The 19,385-nt window shown below is 39.7% G+C and overlaps 1 long non-coding RNA gene across 1 annotated transcript in view; it reads right to left on the bottom strand.

The window, feature by feature from the left end:
- The window catches only part of LOC146394805 (uncharacterized), a 655,226-nt gene extending 636,105 nt beyond the window's left edge, over positions 1-19,121 (bottom strand). The window contains exons 1-2 of the long non-coding RNA XR_014835895.1: positions 19,067-19,121; positions 17,092-17,192 (exon numbers count right to left, since the gene is read on the bottom strand). This is a non-coding gene — a long non-coding RNA (uncharacterized LOC146394805). The remainder of the gene's footprint in view (positions 1-17,091; positions 17,193-19,066) is intronic.
- Between the last annotated feature and the right edge of the window lie 264 nt (positions 19,122-19,385).

Below are 19,385 nucleotides of genomic sequence, written 5' to 3'. Positions count from 1 at the left end.
TCTGCTAACTTGAGTATTTAGGAAGTATTTGGTTTTTCTGTCATTTTGCAAAACCACTAAAAATATAAGATCCTCTAGCAGTTTCTGGGTTCTTCTGAAAAATGCTCCTCTGCAGAAAGAAGCTGCAGATCCATTAGCTCCATAGCTATTGTGATTATACTCACTACCCATCCAACTCCAAGAATTCCCTGCCTGAGGAGTTCCAGGAGTTCCTTTGAAACCTCACGCCAGGTTGTCCACAATCAGGAATGCAGCTTTCTCCCCTTCCCTTCCACAAAATGCCCAAAGAGTTATCTGGAGGAGGCAATCCTGTTTGAGTTATAAAAGCCACTTATTAGAGACCATCCTGGCTTGGTCCTGAGGAAGTCTTGGAATTGAAAACCCAACAATTTTGCCCCTATGCACCACAGAGTGATTCTCTAGGGACCGCGGCTCCTGTGAAACTAGCTGCTATATTAATGCAGAAGCCATCATCACCTTGTTTTCCAGAAGCTGGGCCTAGAAAAACATCTTTACTGTACTCTCTCCCTGGTAGGCAAAATATGCAATGGCTGTCTTTAGGCAAGTGGACGCTGGAATGGGACCTCCAAATTGCATCACTATTCAAACGGCAGTCTATGTAAGCAGCATCCCCTTGGAACTGCATTGTGCACAACTGCGTGACCACATTGGGGTAAGCAGAACAATGCTCCCAAAGCTGTCCATGTCCTAATCCCTGGAAATACTATGTTGGGTTTCATGAAAAGGGACTATTAAGTTTGAAGATAGAAAGAAGGCTGCCAATGCACTGACCTCAAGAGAGGGAGATGTGTCATGGTTAATTTTATGTAATGATCTGGCTGGGTCACAGTGCCTAGTTATTTGATCAAACATTATTCTGGATATTTCTGTAAGGGTATTTTTGGATGAGGTGAACATTTAAACCAGCAGACTGACTTTGAGTAAAGCAAATTGCCCTCCATGATGTGTATGGGCCTCATTCAATCAGTTGAAGGCCTTAAACAAAAGTTGCACCTCTCCCAAGCAAGAAGGAATTCTCTAGCAGATGGCCTTCAGAGTTGAACTGAAATGCTGGTGCTTCCCTGGTCTCCAATCTGTTGGTCTGCTCTGCATATTTTGGGCTTGCCAGCCTCTATATAAGCATGAATGAGCCAATTCCTTAAATTGGTCTATCTTGCTCTTTCTCTTGGAATTGGCTCATATAAATACAGAAGCTGGCAAGGGAAGCACCAATGTATACACACACATACACACATACTCTATGGCTTCTGTTTCTCTGGAGAATCCTAGCTATGACACCCTGGTTTATCTGGTTGGACCCAACGTAATCACAAGGGCCTTTTAAATATGGAAAAGGGTGGTAGCAGAAGAGAAGGTCAAAGTGATGGCATGTAAGAAGAACTTAACCTGCCATTGCTGGCTTTAAAGATGGATGAGGGGGCTATGAACCAAGGAATGCGAGCAGCCTCTAGAAGCTGGCCAAGGCAAGAAAACAGATCGTCTCCAGAAGAAACAGCCCTACTGACACCTTGGTTTAGTGCTGGGGAGAGCTATTTTGGACTTCTGAACCTCAGCACTGTAAGAGAAAACATTTGCATCACTAAGCTGCTAAATTTGCAATAACTTGTTCAGCAGCAACATAGAATTGATATAGCCAGGAGGTGGCCCTTTTCTGGAGTCTGACGCATTTGGGTTCTCACTAGCCTCTAAATCTAAAAAGCTTTGAAAAATAAGGATGCTGGTAACTTATTTGGCAGCAATACCTGCTTGATCTGAACTAATGTGGATCTTCTTACAGTCTTTATTTAGCTCACTAGATATGAATACACATATTTTTCAACGCATCAAGATTAATGCATGTGATTATGTGGTGTAACCGCTAACCCAGCTGGTGATGTTATATAATCTATGTACACATATAACATATTTTTCCAAAATCCAGAAATTTCTGAGTTTTGAAACATATCTGACTTCAGATGAAAGAGTGTGGATTGACCTGAGTATGACTTTGTGTAAGTTGCTTACTTCCTTAAGCTTCAGTTTCCTCATCTGCATGTACTAAACATTCAATAATTGCAATAAATATTACCTATTATTACCCCTTTCTCTCTTTGCCTCACTCCCTTTCCCTTTTGCCTATGCTTGCATACTACCTGCACCTAATCTACAAATATTTGAGCACCCACTACGTACTGGCTCCCTCCTTCCTCTTCCTTTGTGCTTATACTGAAATAACTCCCTCACAGATAACCATTAAAAAAACTCTGGCCAAAATTGTCTACAACAGACAATCTCTGAAACTGACAGACGAATGTCAGGGAGGAAAATACTAGTGAAAGGATCAGAGGATAAATAGGAAGAAGAAACTTGTTTGCTGGGCAGAGGCAAGCAAAAGTCACTTATTCAAAACCTTGTGTAAACCGTAGAGCTGAGAACAAAGAATCACAGGAACCTGGACCCTGGGCTTAGGAACTTATAAAACAAGTCCATCTACAGTGGAGAAGAGATACCCCAATGACCTGAGAATGGATGTTTCAAAACATCTCTTGTCTCAAATTACTCAACAAACGTTTCTTCATCACACATTAAGTGCCAGGACTTTCATATACATTATTTAACAGTCACATCAACATAACTTACTTTTCTATGCCAATATTTAATTGATAAGAAACTGGTGCAGAGAGATGAAGCGACTTGCTCATAGCGATTCAGCAGCAGATTTGAAATTTGTCTATAAAAGCCAACTCTTGCTCTTCATATTGCCTATACTATGCTGCTACTTATTTATTTATTTATTTATTTATTTTTAAAATGACTCTTGATTTAGATAAATAGACTGAGGTAGTAGATACGAGAAAACAAAGATTTCCACAGGCAGGATTAGGGAAAAGCTCAAAACATTGCTAAATTCTTTTCATTTTCTGTGGTCTTCTTTCTGCGGCATGCTTCACTTAGCTAAGGGTTACAGATGCTATGACTCAAATTTTTTAAAACAGTGTTTATCTTCTAATTCTTAGAAAGAAAATCCTCGCTATCCTTGGGCCAAAATGTACATGGTTAGAAGACATTATTTTTAACCTCTGAACGACTGAAAAACATGCAAAATCTCCTTTTCTCTGAGGTTGTTTTCCCCCCTCTCTTTACACATGCAGATCACACTCTTTTGAGATGCTGATCTTTTCCCAGGATGCACTTGGCTGACAGAAAGACAAGCTTACTGCACAAAAATGCCAGTTGAGTTGACAAGCAAACTCCATCAGTATGCAATGTTTACACAGTACAGTTTAGCAACAGCAGTTCACACAGTCTGCTGTCTTGGATCAGAATTCTAATTAAGCCTTAAATCTTCTGAGTTCAAATTAATTCTTATCACTGAGGTCTTAGACTTTTTGTTGTAGAAATCTGAAGCTTTGTCTGCAAAGAAAACAGAATATAATACATTACCAGCTTGGTCTGAGCAGTTGTGTATAAACATCCTGGTGCACTGCTTGCAGAATGAGTGCAGTTCGTTTCGGTCCATCTAGATTTTTTTTTCTCATTTTTCTCATTAATTTATCCTTGCTGAGGATCAGAGAACTGTGCTTTTCTGGAGTCGCCTATCCTCCATCTTTCACACAAAATAAGTGGTTTGTGAAATGAACTTCCATTGTTGGTGGTAATGACTACTGAGCTCAAGCTACAAGCATCTCTATAGCACATCAAAAAAGGATTGTATTGGTAAGCTTACAATCTAAATTCAAACAGTTTCTGCCTATTAAAGCTTCTGAAGTATACTTCAAAAGAGACAGCTGGAAAGCCAAGTGCCAATTCCATTTCTTTGAGCCTTTATCTCTTGGACAAATCTCAGTATCTCTGTCACAAAGGCACAAATGAAGCTTATGAAATACCAATTACTGTGGAGCAGCCTCATTGAAGTCCATGGCTTCCCCTCCCTTAGTTCAGACTACATATCATCCACATTATCACCTAAGATGCTTTACTGGAAATTAAAAAGAAGTGATTAGCAGTAATCCTTTTCTAGAATTAGAAGTGGCAGAACATGACACATTTTAGAACTTCACTCCTAAAATGCAATTTTGTTTCCATAGCTATTCCTAAACAGTGCACTCTGATGACCATTCAAACGGCATGGGGGTGGGAAGGTGGGGAGGGTGATTATCCAGCTAGCAAAAGGCTTATGTTTCTTCCTGAGACCAAAATGAAGGCTTCCAAAGATTCAGCCACGTGCAGGACTTGGATCCTGGTATTGCCAGAAATACCCTATCCAAGAAGTTTTACAGGGTCAACGGGGCATTCTAAAATTTGAGATCCAATTGAGTGACATTGGTATCAAGCAGAAGCCCCTCTGAAGGGAGGCCGAAACTCTAACTTGGACAAAAGACAGCATCAATTGGCAAAGGGATGGGGAAAGTGTTGTGCTGAAGTGTTACGCTGAGAATGTCAGAATAATAATTTCATTTCTGCAAATACTGAGTTAAAAGAAAATTTCAGAATCGTTCCCATTTTGTTGGATATACTCATGCATTTCACATCTAAGCAAAAATGAGCTTGGATTCCACAGATTTCAAGCATAGAGAGGATTATTCCATAGTTATTTTAAAAAGGGCTTTAAGGATTCCAGACTTAGGGCAAGTTACATACCCCAGGTGAGGGATGGGGAGAGGGAAAGAGCTTCCTGTACCATCAAACAGGTCAAGAACCATTACTGCCCACCCAGCGGGCTTAGCAAAGGTCAAGGCTCACAGCAAAAGCAAAATAAATACCTCATAGATTAAAGTGAAAGATTTGGAGGCGTTCTCTTGTGGTTTAGCCGGTTAAGGATCTGGCAGTGTCACTGCTATGGCTCTGGTTTTAGCTGTGGTGCAGATTCAATCCCTGGCCCAGGAACTTTTGCATGCTACAGACAAGGCCAAAAAAGGGGGGGAAGGGATTTGATCAAAAAGTATAGTGATGACAAGTAGCTTTAGGAAAACTCACTTAGTATCACTGTGTAGGATGACCTGGATCTGGAAGAAATTAGAGGAGAAAATGACCAGGAGGCAGAATGACATAGAATGAAAAATATGAATGAAATATAAAGAAACAGGTCAACTTCATTAGTAATCAGGAAAATAAATATTAAAATAACAATGAAATAATGTTTACCTGTCAAATTTGCAATAAATAAGAACTCTAGCAATATTGAGTCTTAGCAAGGATTTGAGGAAAGGCCTTTTGGAGAACAACTTGATAGTATCTCTTAAATCATTTGACTTAGGAATTTCACCAATAGAAATAATATGACTTGGAGTTCCCGTCGTGGCGCAGTGGTTAACAAATCCAACTAGGAACCATGAGGTTGTGGGTTCTGTCCCTGCCCTTGCTCAGTGGGTTAACGATCCGGCGTCGCCATGAGCTGTGGTGTAGGTTGCAGACCCAGCTCGGATCCCGCGTTGCTGTGGCTCTGGCGTAGGCCAGTGGCTACAGCTCCGATTGGACCCCTATCCTGGGAACCTCCATATGCCGCGAGAGCGGCCCAAGAAATAGCAAAAAGACCAAAAAAAAAAAAAAAAAAGAAAAAAAAAAGAAATAATACAACTTGTACACACAAAAAAAATGGAGATGTAGGATATTCATTCCATTATGGTTTATAATCAAATAAACACAACAAAAATAACAACCAAAAACACCCCGGGAAACCAACCTAAACGTCTATCAGTAAAGGACTGGCAAAATAAGGAGCATCCGTATTTTGTTAACACAGTTTAAACAGCAGTTTAAAACAGTGAGGAAGACCTATGTGTATTGACATGAAATGATCTTTAGGAAAAACAAATATTAACATAAAAATGCATATAGCATGATCCTATTTATATAAAGATAACCAAAACCAACCGAATATGCATATATGTGTATAGAAAAAAAGGCCTGGAAGGAAACACACCAGACTATTATTAATTGAAGCTACTCATTTTTTAAAAAAAAAATTACTGAGCTGGAAATATGCTCAACATACTGTTAAGTGAAAAAAGTGTCAGAGTGAAATATGTATAGTATGATCCTACGTCTGTGTTTGAAAATCTATGTATGTATATTTCAGTCAGTTCCAGCTATTGTAAAAATACTGTAGACTGGGTGGCTTAAGCAACAGAAATTTATTTCTCATAGTTTTGGAGGCTGGAAAATCCAAGATCAAAATGTTGGCAGCTTCAGTGTCTAGTGAGAGCTTCCTTCCTGATTTGCAGACAGCCACCTTCTCACTGTATCCTCTTATGGTCAAGAGGGATCTTTTGTCAGGGCACCAATCCCATTCATGAGGCCTTCATCCTCTCGACCTAATTACCTCCCAAAGGCCCCATCTCCAAATACCATCACATTGGAGATTAGGACTTTAACATGTTAATTTGGGAGGGATACAAATATTCAGTCCATAGCAACCTATCTTGCTATGCTTGTATATAAATAGAAAATGGTCTAGGAAGACACATACTGCGATTCCAAGCAGGCATCAGTGATTACATCTGGGCAAGAAAGTAGGATGTGGGGGGAGGCATGGATAGGGTTGATGGGGTTAGTTGATAGGAGGAGATTTTCACAGTTCGTGATGTATACTTTTATATTAGTTATACTTTTTATAACAAGTATGTATAAATTTGGAAATTTTGCTTATTTTGAAGAAATACATATATCAAAAAGAATAATCCCAGGTTTCTATGGTTTCCATTTTGAATCCATCTGTAGACCCCCCAGAGCCAGTCAGCTGCAGATCATCACTTTGAGGACCAGTTGGCTTCCTCTCTGTAGGGCCAATTCCACCCACTGAAGCAGCTAATTAAGGCCTTCTGATGCTCTCACACACAGAGACTCAAAATGAATATTCAGCAGGTGAGGCTCCAAGACTGTCCCTCCCCCTGCAATTCTCTCTTTCTTTCTCTTTCTCTCTGCAAGTTTCCTGGACTTCTAGAAATTCCATACAAAATTACTATGGAACAAGGCTTTGGTGCCTTAGTCTGGTGATGCTCTGGATGACTAGTTAAAGTGCAAACTGATCTGCTCTCATCCTTAGGCAATGTCTTGCTACAGTACACACTGTAGATCAAATGGTAAATTGCTTACACACCTAGCTAAGGCACAAGGTAGGGTTTCCTTCAAAGGACTGTAATTTATCCCTCTTCTTCTTAAATAAAGAGCCTGTGTGTTTCCTAAGGACACACAATTCTTTCAAACTGGGCATACTTCTTTCGGAGCTGTCCATATTTGGGGCATTCAGTGTCTCCTGGGGATAATTGTAAGTCAGCAATTTGTACTGAGTGAAGATGGCTTTAGCACCACTGTTGGCTCCAGTTGTTTTATGATATGTCACAATTTCAGACAATGCAGTTCTGGGGAATTGGTATAAACAAAGTTAAACTTATACTTAATAGAGCCCTGACTTTTTAAAGGACAACTAGGGAAGGGGATTTCCAAGATGGCGGAGTAGCAGGACATGGAGCTCCCCTTTTCCCACAAATACATCAAGAATGCATTTGCAAATGGAACAATTCTCACAGAATACCTAGCGAACATTAGCAGAAGACTTCAAACACTTGAAAGGACAAGAACAATCTCCACGTGACCGTGTAGGATGAAGGAAAAAAAAAAGAAGTGGGTTAGGACCTGTACCCTGGGAGGTAGCTGAAGGAGAAGAGAGGTTCCCGCACCCTGGGGCTTCCCCTCACCAGTGGGATAGAAAAGGAACTTCAGACTCAGAGGAGAGCACAAGAGTTGGTGCACCTATGGCAGGCAGGACAGAGTGAGACCTAAACAGAGGGTCCACGGCACCACCCTACACACCCTGGCCTGATCCGTGTGCCCACTGGTGTGGGCAGGGCTGGGTGCTGGAGCATGAATTTGGAGAGCAGAGACAGTCTAAGGGGACAGGTATGGAGCAATGTGGCATGTAGTGTTCCTAGAGGAGGCCCAAGCTGCCACGGGGGCAAAGCACCATTGTTGAGTGGTATGTGAGGGGGGGGGGGGGCATGACAGCATATTTTCCCGCATGTCAGCCCCCACCTCTGCAGGCTCTGGGTGCCCTGACTGTCGCCCAGCACCCCCCACCTGGGCCGGCTCACACACTCTGGCTGTCACCCCAGATCCCTCCTGCCTGAGCAGACCCCTGTGCTTTGGCCACCTCAGGAGCAGATACGGGTGGGTTGCCAACACACAGAGGAATTGATAAAGAAGATGTGGTACATATGTGGTACAATGGAATATTACTCAGTCATAAAAAAGAATGAAATAACGCCACTAGCAGCAATATGGATGGTCCTAATGGACTATCATACTAAGTGAAACAGGACAGAGAAAAATGCCATATTTTATCACTTATATGTGGAATATAATTTTAAAATAATACAAATGAACTTATTTACAGAATAGGAACAGACTCACAGATCTTGAGGTCAAACTTTTAGTTGCCAAGGGGGAAACAAGGGGAGAAGGGTTAAATTGGGAGTTTGGGACTGACATATACACACTCTATGTATAGAACAGATAACTAACAATATAGCCTAGGGAACTCTGCTAAATATTCTGTAATAATCTATATGGGAAAAGAATCTGAAAAAGAATAGATATATGTATAACTGATTCACTTTGCTGTACACCTGAAACAAATATGACACTGCAAATCAACTACACTCTAATAAAATTCTTTAAAAATAAATAATTAGGCATTCCCATCATAGCTCAGCAGTAACAAACCTGACTAGTATCCATGAGGATGTGGGTTCTATCCCTGCCCTTGTTCAATAGGTTAAGGATCTGGCTTACCATGAGCTGTGGTGTAGGTCACAGACACAGCTTGGGTCCCCCATTGCTGTGGCTGGGGCGTAGGCCAGCAGCTGTAGCTCTGATTGGATCCCCAGCCTGGAATTTCCATATGCCATGGGTACGGCCCTAAAAAGGCAAAACAATAAAACAACATAAATAAAAAATAGGGGAGGGAGTGGGATGGACTGGTAGTTTGGGGTTAGTGTACACGGACTATTGCACTTGGAGTGGATAAGCAATGAGATCCTGCTGTATAGCACAGGGAACTACATCTAGTCACTTGTGATGGAACATAATGGAGGATAATGTGAGGGAAAGAATGTGTGTGTGTGTGTGTGTGACTGGGACACTGCTGTACAGCAGAAATTGACAAAACATTGTTAATCAACTATAAGAAAAAAATAAAAATTAAAAATTAAAAATAAAAGGACACCCAGGAGGCTTCATTAGGATTCTCTATGAAATTTTGTTTCAGATGTTTTTTAAATTATTTTAGGCAGAAAATTAAATGACTCATCTTAATTCTATCACGTGACACTTATTTGCTCAATCATTTCTCTTCAACTAATATTTTCCAAGTATCATTTATTTAACAAACATTTATTGAAACCTACTATGTTCCAGGGACCGTGCCAGGCAGTGAAATGCAGTATTCTTTCTGAATGACAATACTGATGATAAAATGCTGGGATGATAGAAAAAAGACCTTTTCTGCCTTCATTGCTATCAAAGATGTTGACACCTAACTAGCTTCTTAGCTTCTTTACCATCCATTCATACATCAACACATGTTTATATTGAGTTCCAGACATTACATTAGGTATTAGGAATGTAACTATGAGCAAAATGAAACAAAGTCCCAGCCTGAAGTGCTGTCTAGTGGAGAAAAGAGCTATTGATCAAATAATCACACAAGTATTCACAATTGCAACAGTGACAAGTATACCAAGTGTCACTTATGCCTGTTCCCCACCTTCATAAGTGCAACTAAAGCAGCTGCACTTTAATCCATTTGATGTATTGGACTATTAGGTAAGATTTATTTAGGTGGAAAATGAGGTTTGATTATTGTTTAAAGTTGGAAAATTAAATTTGCATTATTACATTGGCTATGACTTTTCTTTCTACTCAATCATTACAACTATATGTCTCAAATCTGAGAAGTTTCTTAAAAATTATTTCTTATTCTTGCTGACAGGTTCTTATTTCCCTAGGGTCTCAAGTTCCCTCATTTTATAATCATTTCCTCCAAGATTTTCATCTATTTTTACATCCCAAATGAATTCTTATCAGTGAACAAAAATCAAGCAAGGACTTCACCTTGACGACTCACCTACTTCATATACAAGGAGCTTGTTTCTAATGCAAACTCAGTGCATTCTTGATAATGGATATAACCTATTAAACTGATTAAGAACAGACCACTAAACTTCCATGACCACTCCAACAAGTGCAAACCTGTTTGATGTGCTGAACAAAAATGTCCTTACCTTCTATTTGGCAAACAGTTTTTGACAGTGTCCAACTATATCATTCTTGTGCCTATCTCCTTCACAGAGAGCAAAGTAATTCCTTAACACTAGCATAATATAAAACAATTTACAAAGATAATTTCAAAGGCACCACCTCATTTGATCCTTAAACAACTCACTTAGAAGTAGTATTTGGAAATGGCACAATGCAATTTACCAGCTACATTTCTCAATGACTTACTTTTGACTTTTGGGAATGCCTGTTTTCTAGTGGCATTATCGATGTTTATGAAGTTCTGAACTACTAACAAACAAAGAAGGGGGAGGATAATTTATACATGTTTTATTTTATGGGATTTCAACTATGCCCTAATTTCCACTTACTAGGACATCAAGAAATGGGATTATACTGGTTATAAGCAAACCTTAAAGATGTGGAAGCTGATTGATTAAACACTGTATCTTGGCCAAACATGGGATAATCAAACTATATCCATATCTTCATTATGAAAAAAAAATTGAGGTAATTCTATGCTTCTCCTAATTGTTTTAATATTTCTCAGCAGATGGGATGGCCTGAACTCCACTAAAAGAAACTGGAGTGGGTTCAATGGTAACCTCCCATAAGATATGTCCACATCCAAATACCTGGAATCTGTGAATGTTATCTTATTTTGGGGAAAAAAAAAAACAGTTTTTACATGTAATTTAGTTAAGGATCTTGACATGAGACCATCCTGAATTATCCGAGTGGGCCCCAAATCCAGAGACAACTGTCCTTATAGAACAAAAGGCACAGGAGTTCCTGTCGTGGCTCAGTGGTTAACGAATCCGACTAGGAACCATGAGGTTGCAGGTTCGATCCCTGGCCTTGCTCAGTGGGTTAAGGATCCGGCGTTGCCGTGAGCTGTGGTGTAGGTCGCAGGCGCAGCTTGGATCCCGTGTTGCTGTGGCTCTGGTGTAGGCCGGTGGCTACAGCTCCGATTAGACCCCTAGCCTGGGAACCTCCATATGCCACAGGAGTGGCCCTAGAAAAGGCAAAAAGACAAAAAAAAAAAAAAAAAAAAGGCACAAACGTAAAGAAGAGAAGATGCTGGAAAGACAGAGGCAGAGATAGGAGTGATGTTGCCACAGCCAAGGAATGCCTGGAGCCACCAGAAGCTGGAAGAGTAAAGGAACCAACTCCTACAGAACTTCCAGAGGGAGTGTGGCCATGCAGACACCTTGAGTTCAGACTCCTGACCTTCAGAGCTGTGAGAAAATACACTTCTATTTGTGATGATTTGTTACAACAGCCAATGGAAATTAATACACTAACTAGTAAAATTTTCAAGTCATTACTTGTAGCCATTCTTCACCATTAAAGTCTGAACAGTCACTCCATTCTTATTCAGTCAAATTCCTTGTAAGGTTAACTAGATTTTTATCACCATAGAAAAAGGGTAAACTTTTAGCCTTTTTAAAGCTGTAATTCTACTTCAGAAGCTTTTTGAAAAGTAATCAATATTTCTAAATTCCAAGGAAAAAGAACTGTATTCCCCACTATGAAATCACCACAAAGAAACTACTTATTTCAAAGCACTCAATTAAGCCTTGTTACTTTTTAATTTAACTTTATCAGAGTGAAACCTTGTTATTTTGTTTTTTACTGTGGAAAATGTAAAATTATGTATCTATAAACATTTGAAGAAAAACTTTTAAAAGCATTACATTAAATCTTGGTACAATATGATTTGTATTTGCTTCTGAAGTAGTCTCTGTTTAATCTGACTAGCTTTTATTGCCACAGTTGAGTTAGCTAGAGTATTTAATATTTAGAAAGGTGGGGCGGGGGGTAGTGGAGTAGGTTGTTTCAATTAAGCCACTAAGTTATTCAATTTATATGCTTCAGCTCTAGCTAGGTTTCACATGTTATTTTCTCTATTCTATGTGTACTATGTGAAATAACAGTGGAAAAAGAAAACTAATTTTTACTGACCGTTGCTAGCATAAATTTAATAAATAAATAGAAAAATATATCAAAGTCTACTAAATATTAAGGCTTTTATCATATTTGTGCCATAAAACACTTACTTCAAGCAAAAAACTTTTTACATAGCTTATAATTGAGATAGTAAAAAAACCATTTCTCATTATGGGAGGAAATATGAATATAAACTTGATGTACAAAAAAAGTTCAGATTATTATTTTACTTTAAAATTTCTACAAAACATTACATGACAATTTTTTCTAGGAAAAGATATAGCAGATTTATTTGAATTCTTATTTACTTTGATCTTTCTTAGTTTTGACAGCTTGGAGTTGTAGAAAGACTGTTGAATCTTATATTAGAAGACCCAAATGTTATTTCTGCTCTGACACAGTGTGAGCTTAGGCTCTCAAAACCCCTCATTATTAATCCCAAAACACAAAGATAAAAGCATCCACATCACCTACCTCAGAGTTGTTACCAGCATCTCTATTGAAATTTCACTCATCTTTCAGCAGTGAGACCAGCAAACCTCCCTACAAAGTAGTGGCTCCCATAACTGCACATTGGATTGACCTGGGAAGCTGAATCCTCCCAGAGATCTTGAATTGATTGGTTTAGGGTGGGGTATGGATATTAGGACATTTTTAAAACCCCCAAGGTGACTTTAATGTACAGCTTTTATTTACTTTTTATTGTTATTTCCCCAATATGATTTTTTTTCAACTGTACAGCATAGTGACCCAGTTACACATACATGTATACATTCTTTTTTCTCCCATTATCATGCTCCGTTATAAGTGATTAGACATAGTTCTCCCTGCTACACAGCAGGATCTCATTGCTAATCCAATCCAAAAGCAATAGTTTGCATCTATTAACCCCAAGTTCCCAATCCATCTCACTTCCTCCCCTTCCCCCTAGGCAATCACAAGTCTATCCTCCAAGTCCATGATTTTCTTTTCTGTGGAAAGGTTCATTTGTGCCACATATGAGATTCCAGATATAAGTGATATCATATGGTATTTGTCTTCCTCTTTTTGACTTACTTCACTCAGTATGAGAGTCTCTCGTTCCATCCATGGTGCTGCAAATGGCATTATTCTGTTCTTTTTTATGGCTAAGTAGTATTCCATTGTGTATATATACTACATCTTCCTAATCCAATCAACTATCAGTAGACATTTGGGTTGTTTCCATGTCTTGGCTATTGTGAATAGTGCTGCAGTGAACATACGGGTGCATGTGTCTTTTTCAAGCAAAGTGTTGTCCAGGTATATGCCCAAGGGTGGGATTGCTGGGTCATATGGTAGTTCTATGGATAGATTTTTGAGGTACCTCCATACTGTTTTCCATAGTGGTTGTACCAGCTTACATTCCCACCAACAGTGCAGGAGGGTTCCCTTTTGTCCAAAACCCCTCCAGCACTTGTTATTTGTGGACTTATTAATGATGGCCAATCTGACTGGTGTGAGGTGGTATCTTGTGGTAGTTTTGACTTGCATTTCTCTAATAATCAGGGATGGTGAGCATTTGGTCATGTGCTTGTTGGCCATCCATATATCTTCCTTGGAGAAATGTCTATTCAGGGCTTTTGCCAATTTTTCAACTGGGTTGTTGGCTTTTTTGCTTCTCTCTGGGGTTGTTTTTTGTTTGTTTGTTTTTCGTTTTTTGCTTTTTGGATTTTTTTTGTCTTTTAGGGCTGCACCCATGGCACATGTAGGTTCCCAGGCGAGGGGACAAATCAGAGCTATAGCTGCCGGCCTACATCACAGCCACACCAATGCCAGATCCATGCTTCGTCTGCAACCTACACCACAGCTCACGGCAACGCCAGATCCTTGACCCACTGAGCAAGGGCAGGGATCAAACCTGCAACCTCATGGTTCCTAGTCAGATTCATTTCCACTGTGCCACCATGGGCACTCTTGTACAGCTTTTAGAACCACTTTTTCAACCCACAGCAGCAGAATCCATCTCTATCTTGATGATACTCTTATTTATTTATTTATTTATTTATTTTTTTGGCCATGCCTGCTGCATGCAGAAGTTCCCTGGCCAGGGATCAAACCTGCCTCACGGCAGCAACCCAAGGCACAGCAGTGACAATGCTGGATCCTTAACCCACTGAACCACCAGGGAACTCCACTGATGATACTTCTAACCTAAGCAAACTCTGACTTGCCACAACAACTGAAATGCTTCATACTCTCTGCAGAACATTCTATTACCCTCAGGAAACTCACAGCTAATAGATGACTCTGAAAAATAGCAGTAATGGCTAAAGCCTGTCACTGTTCCAAGCATTCTACAGGTACTAATTCATACAGTCCTCTCAATAATACTATTATTACCCATATTTTATTGATGAGAACACTGGGGCACAGAGAAATTAAGTAAATCGTCTAGAATCACACAGCATGCACCTAATGGAGTTGAGATTTGAACCCAGGCCATTCACTAGGCAACACTGCAGCACAGTAGAGTGACTGCTCACTTTTGCTCTCACCCAGTGAGATATTTGCCTAAGGAACATGAATCTGGTTTCTTCCCGTTTATGCCTACTATATTATAATTCCATAATTTAGCTAAATATCATGTATAAACACCTCCTCTTCTCCCCCAAAAAACAAGTGAGTACAAAAAGAAAGAGTTGCTAGTTTTATGAAAAGTGAGATGATTGTTTTGGAAGGGAATTCACTAAAGAAACTTGCTGTCAAATGAAGTGCAGATGAGGCAACTCTAAACTAGTTGTGAAGGATCAAGAGATCTAGGATTCTGTGCCCTGGTTGCTTTGCAAATATTTTTTATTTAATTTAATGTCACAGTTTAAAGAAACTGACACTGTAAATGATTGTAAAACATTACGTATGTGGTTATGCAAGGAAAAGGAGGGAAAACTCACACAGCAGACCCATAATCAAGGTAAAAGCTTTAGACCTGTATTTAAAACATAAAAAGATATTTCAGGCATGTATATAGCATTTCTTATAATTCTCCAAATTAATCAGTTTTAAATTAACTGACCAACCACTAATACACATCATGTTGGATAAAAATCTAAAGAACCAGAATCCCCTTTATTGTCTGGCATTGTGATGGTCTGTTAACAAGTCTGTTTCCCTCACCTCATTATGAGTGCCTTGAGGACAAGGATACTGTCTTACTCGTCATTTCATGTTCAGGCCTCACACAATGCCTGGCACAGAATAGATATTTAATTAATTTAAAATTTGATTATGTGTATGAAAGTACTCAGAAGCTCAAAAATGCCGTGGAACCATAGGCTGTGCTTTGAGTGGTCACACACATCAGTGTGTCGTGGTTTCTCAGTTTCTACCTCAGGAATACAATGGCTCCCAGTATTATTCAGCAACATCAGTAGAGCTGGGTGGCTAAAAGAGTAGGTCATAGAGTCTGACAGACCTAGTTTTGATCCTGACTTCACAACTTACTAGATGGGTGAACTTGGGCAAGATACCTAACTGATCTGCACCTCAGTTTGCCCATTTGTGAAACTGAGATTATTACAAAATACCTACCTCAAAACATGTCAATAGGGAGTTCCTGTCATGGCGCAGTGGTTAACGAATCCGACTAGGAACCATGAGGTTGCGGGTTCGGTCCCTGCCCTTGCTCAGTGGGTCAAGGATCCAGCGTTGTCGTGAGCTGTGGTGTAGGTTGCAGACGCGGCTCAGATCCCGCGTTGCTGTGGCTCTGGCGTAGGCCAGGGGCTACAGCTCCGATTAGACCCCTAGCCTGGGAACCTCCATATGCCGCGGAAGCGGTCCAAAGAAATAGCAAAAAGACAAAAAAAAAAAACAAAAAAAAAAAAAACAAAAAAAAAACCATGTCAATATCTATCAACTAAGTGTTGACATAGAATAAGCTCCAAGATAAATTGTTGGATTTTTAAACGTGGAAGTAGATTTTAAAAAGTACTTACAGTATGTTTTCATCACTGTACAAAATAAAAAAAGAGTATCAATGTAAGCTTGTATACACACAAGAAACTTCTAGAAGAATATAAGAGAAACTGTTAAAAATCATTCTGTCTGTGGAGTAGCCGCAGAGAGCAGTAAAATTTGGAGAGATGAAGGGTTATGCATAAGAGGGTTGCTAGCAAAAAAATTCTATTACATAAAAAAGAACAAGAAGAAAATCCTTAGCAGTTAGCCTGGGTCAGCATGCTGCTGGAGTTCTAAAGTCAGAAGCCAAAGCAAGTTAAACTTTAGAGCAGGGATGTCAGAGTCAGAGCAGACAGCCACTTCTCCCTCCAGAGCATATGAATCAGAGCATTCTGTACCACCGAGCCCGGGAAAAGCCTAAAAACCTTCTCGAGTCAGTGATCCAGGCAGTTGATAAGAACTGGCCAAGCGGATGAAAACTACTTGCCACTCAGAATTAGAGACACACATGGCTCTAGAAGATTCTGTAAGAAATATTTGGGTTACAGTTACTGAGCCTGCAGGGAGAATAGCTGGTAAGTAAATTAATAATGGCTTCAAAGAATATAAGAAACTCTTAACTGGTATATGGTAGAGGCTAAGCACTAAAAGATTAGCACTCACGGTACGGTACCTTCAAGTCTGTTTTTCTAAGAAAACCAAAAGAGTTACAGCTCCTGTCTTTCCTATCTGAAATTAAAATCTCCACAGGAATAGCCATTATAATGAACATTTCCACTTAATAACTTGGCATTTCTTTAACACGTTTCCAATCAACACATTTTCACATAAATCATGATCTTCTATGTGGTTTTGCTTTGTCCCCACCACTTTATTAGACAGGTAGTGCAGACTGTTAGACTCTATTGCGTTGATCAATGCCCTTGGTCACTGAACGATTAAGGAGTTTACCTGGGATCACATAACTGGCCAGACGGTAATTGAACTAGGATCCAGGGTTCCTGACAAGTGACCTCTTTCCTTGAATGTCAGCTTAAGTGAAGATAGGTTGACTGATGAGCCAAGCCAGTGGGGCAAAGAGCAAAGGATACGTAGGTTATTCTAGAGAACACGATCTATTTCGTATGCAAAGGCTGATGGCTACTGGGGATCATCAGATCTGTCAGGAATTGATCGGGCACCATGTACGTGCCAGGCGCTGTGCCGAGTACTTTGTGTTTATTGTCTCATGAAGCTTCCTGTTGCTCAGGTCAGAAAACGTGGAGTCTCCTCAACTCCACTCTTTCTCTCATATCCCACATCTAGTGGGTCAGAAAACCCTGTCAGCTCTGCCATCAAAATGTACCCAGGGCATGTCCACTTTTAACCCCTTCAATACTATTCCTCATCATCTCTCACCCAAATTACAGCAATCACTTCCTCACTAGCCTCCCTCTTCCCACCCTTTCCCTATTCCAATTTATTCTTAACAGAGCAGCCAGAGTGATTCTTTGAAAACCCAAATCACACCATGTCACCCCTCTGCCCAAAACCCTGCTATGGCTTCCGATTTCACTTTCACTCGTTAACATCATTTTTTCCTGCTTTTTGAACAAGGAGCCCTGCATTTCCATTTTTCACTGGGTCTTGAAAGGAAACACATGGAGATAATAGCTTTTAAAGCTATTCCCTCTCCCAAGTTTGATACGCAGCCTGCCCAGCTCTAGGACTGTACCATCCCCCTTGCCTCCTACTCCACTCCCCTGCCATATAGACATAGTTAATAAAGTAAACTTGGCCTTGTCTTATATATCATTTGATTAGGGCCTAGCATTAGCCAGGATCTAATTGTCTCATTTATGTTGAAATGCTCTAAATTGATAGTAAACATATTTTCCATCCTACATAATACATGAGTTTTAATCAAGGTCTCTACTGATAACTCTCAAGGGACTTATTCATCTGGATCTCTAGTTCCTAGCACAAATCCTAACACAGAACTGACACTTGATAAATATCTGCTGAACTAAGTATATAATAGGGGAATTTGGGACTCCCTAGCAGGCTGTTAGTAGTGCTATTCTTAGTCAAGGGCACCTTGTTTGGTGCTTCTTTGCCAGTCTCTCACAAATGATAATATGTAGGTCAAAATAAAATTACTATGAAGACAGGGACTGCTTGTCTCATTTTCCAATATCCCTCAAACCTAGAACAGTACCTGGCACTCAACAATAATTGCTGGATGGTAAATAAGTGGAGTATATGTAGCTCCCTGCTCCACTTTGACCCCAAAATGTACTTGAAGTCTAACGTGGGCTTTCCTGTGCCGAATGGAGCTTAGCATAGGAGATAACTTGGGTTCCTAGCCCAAGAACACCTTAATACAAGTAAGGGATGGCCTTCCTTTTTAAATAAAGCATAAAGATGTCCCTGGATTTCAAAACGAGAGACCCCAGAGATTCCCATGATGAAAAAAAGGCTGACTCGACTGTCATCCCTAACTTCATCCTTCCTATTTTACTTTCCCAACAAGGGACTCTCAATCCTGTTTTTACCATCACTATTTCCAGACTCTCTCATTAAAACACCAGACTAAATTAGACGAGAATCCATTTTGTAAAACTAAGCAGGGTGGCTTATTATTGTTTTTTAAGAGTTTTACTAAATGCTATGAAAATATAAAATTAAATCGACATGAAAAACAAATGCAAAATACAAATATGAGAAAAAGAAGATTTCCTAAGTACAGATATTTAATTCTAAGAATGTCGGTAAATGAATCACTCTGACTAGGTCTCAAATTGCCTAATTAAAACTGTATCCTCCTCTTAGCTTTTGCATGAGCCTCTTTCCCCCACCTCAGCACCATTCCTCTCTCAGCTTTTATGCACCACATTGTTCATAATATCTTAGACTCTCACCCCAACTTCCACCACCAAAGACTTACCAAATCATTGGGTGCTCCCCAGTCCTTTCTAGAGCTAGAGATTAGCTAGATTAATGACTTGGATGCAAAACATTACTACTTTGCAAATGCCGACTGTGTGTTTGCCCTGGTTTCAAAGTCCATTCTATCACTCAGAAATAATTAATTTTACTAAAGTCCATTAGCTTTTTGAAAAATCCTATATCAGCACTTTAAATCTATAGCACTTAAAGTACAAAAATAGCATTTATACAAAATATAGCAATATATAGAAGCGGGTGGGATGTCAGAAATAAGATGATTTGGATCATGGTACTTAAGGAGTACTAAGGCAAGACAA

Source organism: Sus scrofa, chromosome X (assembly GCF_054392235.1).
Source record: "Sus scrofa isolate SSC_HxYL_T2T_F1_AM1 chromosome X, Sscrofa_HxYL_maternal_Yorkshire_Landrace_v2.0, whole genome shotgun sequence".
NCBI classification, from domain to species: Eukaryota; Metazoa; Chordata; class Mammalia; order Artiodactyla; family Suidae; genus Sus; species Sus scrofa.
This window is presented reverse-complemented; position numbering and strand designations above follow the sequence as displayed.